Raw genomic sequence first — 11,957 nt, 5'->3', positions numbered from 1 at the left:
GGAACTGAATTGTGAAAATTAAGGCAAATATTTTGGAATTAAATTCTGCGGGAGGATGTAGGCATGGCGAACTTGGTGGAAACATTTTACTGGCATGAATGCTTATTAACCTGGACTTTCCTTCCTGAGCACATTCAGAAGTCCTCTGAAGCAAATAGCAGCCCTGCTTGTCATAAATACTAGGAGCTTCCCATGTAACTGGAAAAAGAACTCTGTAAATGTCCTTCTCATTAAAGCACAAGTACATTAATATCAGACTGCCAGGGACACTGCCTTCAATTCACCTGCAAAAGCATGTTTGAACCTTATTTAAATATGTAATTGCTTTTTTTATTACTTATTTCTTAGAACTTTCAGATTGGTGAGTAGCATGTGGCTAAATGCTTGATCTTTGTCTGAGATATCCAAACATTTTCAGTCTCTTCTGACCTTGTTTCTTCCTCATTCATTCACTCACCAAAACTTTATTAGATACCATGAATGTAGTAGGCTCTATGTTGGATGTTAGTCATGTTGCTGAATGAAAGAGCTATTCTCTATGATTTTATAGAATTAATAGTTTTGGGATTATTTAGTTCCTCTTTCATCCTCCTTGGAAGTATAGAAATTAAGAGGTTGAAAGGGCATTTGGAGTTCAGAAATTGAAGTCACCAGAAGAAAATTTAAATTATTTTTCTGAAACAAGTGTTTACCTCTTCTTCTTTTTTAATCATTCTCTGAGGCTTAAAAACTGCTGTGGCTGCAAGAAAAATCTCAAGTGTCTGGTTATTTCTTCTGCATTAGGGATGTCACTCTCCATTAACATGGAGGACCATATACTGACTCTGTGTTCAGAGTGAAAAAACCAAACAAAAATGAGCATGATTAGAAGTTACTAATTTATTATTAGGACAAAATAGTCTCATTATTTCTGTTGTTTGCTGCCTATATCTGATAGCAAGAATCCAAACACCCATCATTTATTCTTATAGTGACCCTTAATCTGACTTTGGGTTTGTTAATTTTTTAACATTTATTAATTGCATTTTAAAACAAATTAATTTTGGTTAAGCAAGCAAGATGAATCGAAAAAAATTGCAGGATAATAATTTTATCTATGGGGTATGTGAATTATTTGTCTTTGGAATGAGTTCATTAATAAGGTTTTCTGACTGTACTATTATATATTGCACTCAGGTTTAATTTAAAAGTAAAATATAATTTAAATAGCTGTTCTTTATAATTTTCTATCTGTATGTAAATATAATATTAGCTGATATCAATTTATATCTATTAAGTTATATGCTTTTTTAAAGAAATTTAGTTACATTGAATTAAATCAGATGTTACAATCTACAAATAAAGGTGATTTTTAAAAAATATGAAGGAAGTTAATAAGAGACCAAGAACAATGATAATGCTACACCCATGGACTAGTAGTCCCTGTGACCTGAGATCTATCCTTAGATAAACAAAACTACACACAGGGATTACAAAGCAAGATTAGCCTTGAAGTTGAGTCAAGTTCAGTTAAACCTGGAAAAGATGAGAGCATCCTCCGGAAAGTTTGAAAATGTAAAGCAGTTCGGTTACTTTGTTAAAAGAAGTCCCAATACTCAAAGGATAGAGTAGGAATAAAGGCAATTAGATGATGATGAGAATTTGTTAAAGACTGAGGAATAAGGAGCTTATAATTTCATAGAACCAAAAATAACTGGGACCTGAGGCTCCAGGGAAATATCTAACTTCCACTTCCCAAATAAAAGTTCATCACGAGGGATGACGTCAGAGTAATGGTGGGGTAGGAAGCGATACTGATAAATCTCCCCCAAAACTCAACAAGATCTTCAACCAGAAACAGAAAAACCTACACTTGGAGCCTCCAGAAGCTTCTCAATACACCCAAAGGTATGGTCGAGTGAAAAATTGGCTAAATATATAACCAAACCCCGAAGGAAATAGGGAGTAAGAAATGCTCTGCCTTCCTCACTAACCTAAACAGGGTGGCTTTCTCTGGTAACTGTGAATATAGAAACTGAGGCAGGCAAAGGTGGTGAATAGATCCAGGCCGCGGCACAAACGGCCGAACCAGGCTGTGGCACGGAGATCCAAGCCGAGGAAAAACTGATCCTGTGGCAACCCGGGCAATACAAGCTAACACTCGCGCCAAACCCAAACAAAGAAAGACAAGTGGGGCGGCCATTTTACCCGGTCTCCTGGTTGGCGTGCGCGCAGTTAGTGGGCGAGAGATTTCTTCCTAGGCCCCGAGAGTGGGTGCCCGTGTTGCCCCACGGAGAGGCAGGTTCAGAGGCCTTTCTGTGGGCCGAGGGCAGAGTCTCTGGGCAGCCCCAGTGCCCTGGGAAAGCCACACACAGGAGGGATTGAGAACTAATTCCAACGGTGGAGATTTTCCATGCTGGAGGGTTTCACTCAGAGGGAAACGCGGCCGACCTCATATCCTGGTTTGCGCGCGCAGATAGTGAATGAGAGATTCCTCCGAGTGCCTCGGCAGTGCACGCCCATGTTATCGCACAGAGGGGCAGAGTCAGGGGCCTTTGTGTGGGCCAAAGCAGAATCTCGGGCCGCCCCAGCGCCTTGCAAAAGCCGTGCACGGGGACGGAGCGAGACTCAATTCCAACGCTGCAACTTTTCCCTGCGGTTGGGGGTTTCACTCAGAGCGTGAGACTGCTGGCCGGATATCCTGGTCTGCGCGCACAGCCAGTGAGTGAGAGTTTCCTCCAAGCGCCCCGGAAGTGGGCGCCCGCCTGTGTTACCAAACAGAGTGGCACACAGAGCCAGAGGTCTTTGAGTGGGCGGAAAGCCCGCCTGATTATGCTAGCAGCTCTGACTGACTGAGCCTTACCCAGAGCCCTGTGCTGAGTGGAAATAGAGTGGGGAGTTGCCAGCTCTTTGAGCCTCTTACTATCCTGGCAGAGGCAGCAGCAACCCCATAGCTGGATTATCAGGCTACTAATTGAGGAAGGAAAGACTAGGAGAAAGGCTCCAGGAACATGGACTCTCTCACTGTCGAAGCCTATAAATGCTAATGAGCCTCGACTGCCAACGAGACTAAAGCACAATACATGACATTGCCATAGAGACTTATCAACTGCAAACCTCTACCTGAGCGATCCAAAGGGGCAGAACCCGGGGTACAGAGTCACCGACCAGGAAGAGGGAGAGAAAAAAAAAAGCAAGAAGATAACCTCTCAAAATCAAGAATAATCTGCAGACTTTATAACCTATCCCATTTTATTATATTTGTTCGTTTGTTTCTTTTATCTTCATTCTTGATACATTTTTTCCTCCTCCAATTTGGCCGATTAACTCTCTGCCGGTCTTACTCTCTCCTCTCCTTGAACTACACTACCCATAAGTGTTACATCTCCCATTATCTTTTCTCTTCTCTTCCTTTCTCTCTATGAGGGTTGCACTCCAAAACCCTTAACTCTCTCTCTCTCTCCTTTCTTTTTTCTTCTTTTAGTGGTTCCCTCTTTTTGTCTCTCTCTGTCTTTCTTTTCTCCCTCTATATTAGTTTCTTCCTTTCTCCTTTATATCTCCTCTCATTCAAACCTCAATAACAAACAAATTATCTTATCTGGGACTCAAACTTATGTTTGTGGCATTTGGGGGGGTTTTTACTTCACCTTTTTAACTCACTAGCAGTGCTCCCATCCCTGGCTCTCCATTTTATCTAGTTCTTGTTCCACTAAACACAATAGTAATTTTTTAATTTGTCCCCCCATTTTTTCGTTTTCCTCTTATTCCTCTCATCATAACTCTTAGACAACCAACACCTAAAAGCAAATCATTTTATTCTTGACCCAAATTTTTTTCTTATTTGCTTTTTGTGAGTCCATACGCTCTTTTTTTTTTTTTTTTTTTTTTTTTGCCCCTTTATTACTTTTCCCCAATTCAGGCCCTCCATCACAGGCATTGTTTGTTATAATTCACAGTTCACCACAAGAATTTCTCAAGAAAGAGGGGAGAGGAGAGGAGAGGAAAAAAGGAGGGGGGGAATAATTTCCTTTTTTTAAAATTTTTATTTTATTTTATTTTTCTTTATTTCATTATTAATTTTTTTTTAAAAAAACAACTCTTTTCGATTTTTTATTTTTTTTTATTATTTTTTTAACTTTTTATTCCTTATTAAATCTCATTAATACTATCAACAAAACCACCCTCAGATGCCATTAAGGAAGAGAAAATCGAATATCATGGATAAAAAAGAAAGAGAGGTAACACAGCTAGATGAGGAAAAATCTATGGAGAAAAAATTTAATATATTGGAAACCTTGGAGCTAAATGACAGAGAATTCAAGATAGAAATCCTAAAAATCCTCCAAGATATACAAGAAAACACAGAAAGGCAATTTAGGGAGCTCAGAAAACAACTCAATGAACACAAAGAATATATGTCCGAGGAAATTGAAACTGTAAAAACAAATCAAACAGAGATGAAAAACTCAATTCACGAGCTGAAAAACGAAGTAACAAGCTTAGCTAATAGAACAGGTCAGATAGAAGAGAGGATTAGTGAAATAGAAGACAAGCAACTTGAGGCACAACAGAGAGAAGAAGAAAGAGACTCAAAAATTAAAAAAAATGAGATAGCCCTACAAGAATTATCTGACTCCATCAAAAAGAATAACATAAGAATAATAGGTATATCAGAGGGAGAAGAGAGAGAAAATGGAATGGAGAACATACTCAAACAAATAATAGATAAGAACTTCCCAAGCCTGTGGAAAGAACTAAAGCCTCAAGTTCAAGAAGCAAACAGAACTCCGAGTTTTCTTAACCCCAACAAACCTACTCCAAGGCATATCATAATGAAATTGACACAAACCAACAGCAAAGAAAAAATTCTCAAGGCAGCCAGGGAAAAGAAGAATACAACATATAAAGGAAGGCCCATTAGATTATCATCAGATTTCTCAGCAGAAACTCTACAAGCTAGAAGAGAGTGGACCCCAATATTTAAAGTCCTGAAAGAGAGGAACTTTCAGCCACGAATACTATACCCATCAAAGCTATCCTTCAAATATGAAGGAGAAATAAAAACATTCACAGATACAGAAAAGATGAGGGAATTTATCATCAGAAAACCCCCACTCCAGGAATTACTAAAGGGGGTTCTCCAATCAGATACAAAGAACAAAAAAAAACAGAGCCACAAGTAAAAGCTCCAAGAAGAACACAATAAAACCAAATTTAAACTGTGACAACAACAAAAAGAAAGAGGGGGAGAAGATGGAGATTAACAGTAGCAAAGGACGATGGAGTGCAAAAGTACTCACAAAATAGTTCGCTACAATGAACAGGGTAGGGACCCTTTTCAATACTCAAAGGTAAGCACCATTGAAAAAACCACCACAGAAGCACATGAGATAAAAAAGATAGCAACAGAGGAAAGATGTATGGAATACAACCAAATAAAAACAAAAGATAGAAAAACGAAAGAGAAGGATCAAACAAGACACAAAACTAACAGAAAGCAAGATATAAAATGGCAATAGGGAACTCACAAGTATCAATAATTACACTAAATGTAAACGGATTAAACTCACCAATAAAAAGGCACAGAGTAGCAGAATGGATTAAAAAAGAAAATCCAACTGTATGCTGCCTACAGGAAACTCATCTAAGTAACAAGGATAAAAACAAATTCAAAGTGAAAGGCTGGAAAACAATACTCCAAGCAAATAACATCCAAAAAAAAGCAGGTGTAGCAATACTCATATCGGATAATGCTGACTACAAGACAGCAAAAGTACTCAGAGACAAAAATGGCCATTTCATAATGGCTAAGGGGACACTGAATCAAGAAGACATAACAATTCTTAATATATATGCACCAAACCAAGGAGCACCAAAATATTTAAGATAGCTACTTATTGATCTTAAAACAAAAACTGACAAAAACACAATCATACTTGGAGACCTCAATACACCGCTGTTGGCTCTAGATCAGTCATCCAAACAGAGAATCAACAAAGACATAGTGGCCTTAAACAAAACACTAGAGCACCTGGATATGATAGACATCTACAGGACATTTCATCCCAAAGTGACAGAGTATACATTTTTCTCTAGTGTACATGGATCATTCTCAAGAATTGCCCATATGTTGGGCCACAAAAACAACATCAGCAAATTCAGAAAAATTAAAGTTGTACCAAGCATATTTTCTGATCATAAAGCCTTGAAACTAGAATTCAACTGCAAAAAAGAGGAAAAACATCCCACAAAAATGTGGAAACTAAACAACATACTTTTTAAAAATGAATGGGTCAAAGAAGAAATAAGTGCAGAGATCAAAAGATATATACAGACTAATGAAAATGACAATACGACATATCAGAATCTATGGGATGCAGCAAAAGCAGTAATAAGAGGGAAGTTCATATCACTTCAGGCATATATGAACAAACAAGAGAGAGCCCAAGTGAACCACTTAACTTCCCACCTTAAGGAACTAGAAAAAGAAGAACAAAGGCAACCCAAAACCAGCTGAAGAGAGGAGATAATAAAAATCAGAGCAGAAATAAATGAATTAGAGAACAGAAAAACTATAGAAAAAATTAATAGAACAAGGAGCTGGTTCTTTGAAAAGATCAACAAAATTGACATACCCTTGGCAAGATTTACCAAGGAAAAAAGAGAAAGAACTCATATAAACAAAATCCAAAATGAAAGAGGAGAAATCACCACGGACACCGTAGATATACAAAGAATTATTGTAGAATACTATGAAAAACTTTATGCCACTAAATTGAACACCCTAGAAGAAATGGATAAATTCCTAGAACAATACAACCTTCCTAGACTGAGTCAAGAAGAAGCAGAAAGCCTAAACAGACCTATCAGTAGAGAAGAAATAGAAAAAACCATTAAAAACCTCCCCAAAAATAAAAGTCCAGGCCCTGACGGCTATACAAGCGAATTTTATCAAACATTCAAAGAAGACTTGGTTCCTATTCTACTGAAAGTCTTCCAAAAAATTCAAGAAGAAGCAATACTTCCAAACACATTTTATGAGGCCAACATAACCCTCATACCAAAACCTGGCAAGGATGGCACAAAAAAAGAAAATTACAGACCAATATCTCTAATGAATACAGATGCTAAAATACTAAACAAAATACTAGAAAATCGAATACAACAACATATTAAAAAAATAATACATCATAATCAAGTGGGATTCATCCCAGAATCTCAAGGATGGTTCAACATACGTAAAACGGTTAATGTAATACACCATATCAACAAAACAAAGAACAAAAACCACATGATCTTATCAATAGATGCAGAAAAGGCTTTTGATAAAATACAACACAATTTTATGTTTAAGACTCTCAACAAAATGGGTATAGAAGGAAAATATCTCAACATGATAAAGGCCATATATGATAAACCATCAGCTAACATCATATTAAATGGCACTAAACTGAAGTCTTTCCCCCTTAAATCAGGAACAAGACAGGGTTGTCCACTCTCTCCACTCTTATTTAATGTGGTACTAGAGGTTCTAGCCATAGCTATCAGACAAGACAAAGAAATAAAAGGCATCCATATCGGAAAAGAAGAAGTAAAGGTATCACTTTTTGCAGATGATATGATCCTATACATCGAAAACCCCAAAGAATCCACAAAAAGACTACTAGAAACAATAAGCCAATACAGTAAGGTCGCAGGATACAAAATTAACATACAGAAGTCAATAGCCTTTCTATATGCCAACAATGAAACAACTGAGAATGAACTCAAAACAATAATCCCCTTCACGATTGCAACAACAACAAAAAATACTTAGGAATAAACATAACAAAGAATGTAAAGGACTTATATAATGAAAACTATAAACCATTGTTAAGGGAAATCGAAAAAGATATAATGAGATGGAATAATATACCTTGTTCTTGGCTAGGAAGAATAAATATAATCAAGATGGCCATATTACCCAAAGCAATATACAAATTTAATGCAATTCCCATCAAACTTCCAATGACGTTTTTTAAAGAAATAGAGCAAAAAATCATCAGATTTATATGGAACTATAAAAAACCCCAAATAGCCAAAGCAATCCTAAAGAAAAAGAATGAAGCTGGGGGCATTACAATACCTGACTTCAAACTATATTATAGGGCCACGACAATCAAAACAGCATGGTATTGGCAGAAAAATAGACACTCAGACCAATGGAACAGAATAGAAAGTCCAGAAATAAAACCACATATATATAGTCAAATAATTTTTGATAAAGGGGCCAACAACACACAATGGAGAAAAGAAATCCTCTTCAATAAATGGTGCTGGGAAAACTGGAAAGCCACATGCAAAAGAATGAAACTGGACTACAGTTTGTCCCCCTGTACAAAAATTAACTCAAAATGGATCAAAGATCTAAACATAAGACCTGAAACAATTAAGTACATAGAAGAAGACATAGGTACTCAACTCATGGACCTGGGTTTTAAAGAGCATTTTATGAATTTGACTCCACAGGCAAGAGAAGTGAAGGCAAAAATTAATGAATGGGACTACATCAGACTAAGAAGTTTTTGCTCAGCAAGAGAAACTGATAACAAAATAAACAGAAAGCCAACAAAATGGGAAATGATATTTTCAAACAACTGCTCAGATAAGGGCCTAATATCCAAAATATACAAAGAACTCATAAAACTCAACAACAAACAAACAATCCAATAAAAAAATGGGAAGAGGATATGAATAGACACTTCTCCCAGGAAGAAATACAAATGGCCAACAGATATATGAAAAGATGCTCATCTTCTTTAGCTATTAGAGAAATGCAAATCAAAACGGCAATGAGATACCACCTCACACCTGTTCTATTAGCTGTTATTAGCAAGACAGGTAATAGCAAATGTTGGAGAGGCTGTGGAGAAAAAGGAACCCTCATACACTGTTGGTGGGAATGTAAAGTAGTACAACCATTATGGAAGAAAGTATGGTGGTTCCTCAAAAAACTGAAAATAGAACTACCTTATGACCCAGCAATCCCTCTACTGGGTATATATCCCAAAAACTCAGAAACATTGATACGTAAAGACACATGCAGCCCCATGTTTATTGCAGCATTGTCCACAGTGGCCAGGACATGGAAACAACCAAAAAGCCCATCAATAGATGACTGGATAAAGAAGATGTGGCACATATACACTATGGAATACTACTCAGCCATAAGAAATGATGACATCGGAACATTTACAGCAAAATGGTGGGATCTTGATAACATGATACGAAGTAAAATAAGTAAATCAGAAAAAACCAGGAACTGTATTATTCCATACGTTAGTGGGACATAATAGTGAAACTAAGAGACATTGATAAGAGTGTGGTGGTTACGGGGGGTAGGGGGGAATGGGAGAGGGAAAGGGGGTGGGGAGGGGCACAAAGAAAACAAGATAGAAGGTGACAGAGGACAATCTGACTTTGGGTGGTGGGTATGCAACATATTTGAACGACAAGATAACCTGGACTTGTTATCTTTGAATATATGTATCCTGATTTATTGATGTCACCCCATTAAAAAAATAAAATTATTAAAAAAAAAAAAAAAGAAATGATGACAGAATCATTTACGACAACATGGATGGACCTTGATAACATTATACGGAGTGAAATAAGTATATCAGAAAGAACTAAGAACTGTATGATTTCATACATAGGTAGGATACAAAAAAGAGACTCATGGACATGGACAAGAGTGTGGTGGTTACCAGGGGGAGGGGAAGGGAAGAGAAGGAGGGGGTGGGAGAAGGGGAGGGGCACAAAGAAAACCAAATCGAAGGTGATAGAAGAAAATTTGACTTTGAGTATTGGGTATACAACATAATCAAATGTCAAAATGACCTGGAGCTGTTTTCTCTGAATCTATATATGTACCCTAATTAATCAATGTCACCCCATTAAAATTAATTATCTAAAACAAAAAAAAAAGTTCGTCACATGTTGGACCCTCTATGAATACTCATTTCATAAATTAATAATGTCAACTCAATTATAATGTCAGTTCAGACAGCAATAGAACAAGACTTTTAACTATTAGTCCAAATACAGTGTAAGTAAAATGATATAAAGTGCAAATATTGCCTGACACAAAAAGTTCCTATAAGTATTATAACTTTTTTTAAAAATCATTATTAGTATTACTAGTATTCTTCCCTTGGTTTGGAAAAAAAGTAATGTTCTCCAGTTGGAAATACAGTCTCTCTGAAAGGAACAGGGCTTGACCTTGATTGTGGCCTGCACAAAGAAACCTTGACTGGTTTGGCAGCATCAGCTCATTCTCAGTACCCTCACCCACATAGCAAAAGTGCACTGGATTTCAAAACTTAGAAAGACTAAACTTGATTTTTCCACTTGTACAATCACCCCACCAAACACTGGAAGATGTTTTCTACAGTGTGCTGTCTGACCTGTGGTGGCATAGTAGATAAAGTGTTGATCTGGGATACTGAGGTCCCAGTTGGAAACCCCGGGCTTACCCTGTCAAGGCTTATAGAAGAAGCAACTACGAGGAGTTAATGCTTCCTGCTCCCCCTTTCTCCCTTTCTCTCTCCCTTCTCTCTAAAATAAATAAAATAAAATCTTTTAAAACACACACACACACACACACACACACAAAATGATACAGTGTGTTAAGTCTTTTAGATGACGATTTGATGGCCTTTGAGAAAAATAATACATAATATCAATTCAAATAATGCCATACCATCTTATGTTTATTCAACTTTGTAATTCATGATAAATTTTCAAATGTTTACATATAACTAAAGTTTTAATTGTCCCCATTTTGGAGATACGCAAACTGAGGATCAGAAAGGTTACCTGATTTGAGTGACAAAAATAATAAATCTGAGGGTGTTGAAACTAAATTAAGATTCTTTCGCTTGGCTTCCTGACTCTAGCCATGATGAACACATGCGCTCTGCCTCCTGAATGACCTCCTGAGGGCGCTCATCTCCCTCTTGTTGGATTGGTTCTACTTGCTCTTCTGGAAGGATGTTACAATCTACAGATGGAGGAGATGGAGCTGAGCTCTGGGGGCAGCAACACTCCAGCAAGACACCTTCGTCGATGTCATCGTGTCAGGTCAATTCAGTGAGGATGTGATGCCCACAGTGAGCTTCAATGTGAGAAAAGTAAAAGTAAGATCACGATAAAGCCCTGGAACATAAGACACGGAACACAGTTCCGGAGCACGTGGGAGCAGTACTGCAGAGGGGTTAGTGCCATTGTTCACATGATAGATGCTGCCGATATGGAAAAGATAGACACCTCATGAAATAAGCTATAATCTTAAACCAGTTATAAGGAATTCCAGTGTTAGTCTTTGAAAACAGGAGAGATCTTCCCAATGCCTTGGGTGAGAAACAGCTCATAGAAAAAATGAACCTGTCTGCCACTCAGGAGAGAAATTTGCTGCTATTCAATTTATTGCCAAAAGCAAAAAAAATTAAAGGTATAATACAGATATTATACTTCAGCAGTTTATTCAAAACTCAAAATCTAGAAGAAGCTGAAAAGCATCCCCTTAACTCTTCCAATCTTCCTGGCTATAATCCTAAAATTATTGTCCATTCCTCTGAAGTACTTCCCTGAATATAGTTCTTCTTAAACCCAAGAAATTGCCTTTTTGAAAATTTATTTCTCATATGCTTTGCTGAAGATATGTATCCCTAATCCTTCGTAAAGAATCAGCTAGAACTGTCATGATAAAGTTGGCACTTATTTTCAACAAACATACCTTTGACCATCTTAAATCAAGAAAATTGCATATTTCTGTTCTGGTGTTTCTGGGGCAGATTTTTATACTGGTTTTCTATAAATGTCTGTCTATATTTCATTATAAAAACTACTAGCTTAACATAGATACTGACTTGTTACAGCATGAAGTTTGTACTACCACACACAGTATTTAGAGAACCGTTAGCCTGATTCATGTGGGA

General features: G+C 37.2%; 1 pseudogene; it reads left to right on the top strand.

Annotated features, from left to right (window-relative positions):
• Positions 1-5,295: 5,295 nt before the first annotated feature.
• LOC136391697 (ADP-ribosylation factor-like protein 8B pseudogene) lies at positions 5,296-11,531 on the top strand (annotated as a pseudogene).
• The last annotated feature ends 426 nt before the right edge of the window (positions 11,532-11,957 follow it).

This window comes from Saccopteryx leptura, chromosome 2, assembly GCF_036850995.1.
Source record: "Saccopteryx leptura isolate mSacLep1 chromosome 2, mSacLep1_pri_phased_curated, whole genome shotgun sequence".
Taxonomy (NCBI): Eukaryota; Metazoa; Chordata; class Mammalia; order Chiroptera; family Emballonuridae; genus Saccopteryx; species Saccopteryx leptura.
Note: the sequence above shows the minus strand (reverse complement) of the source record. Positions and strands in the feature narration are given on the sequence as shown.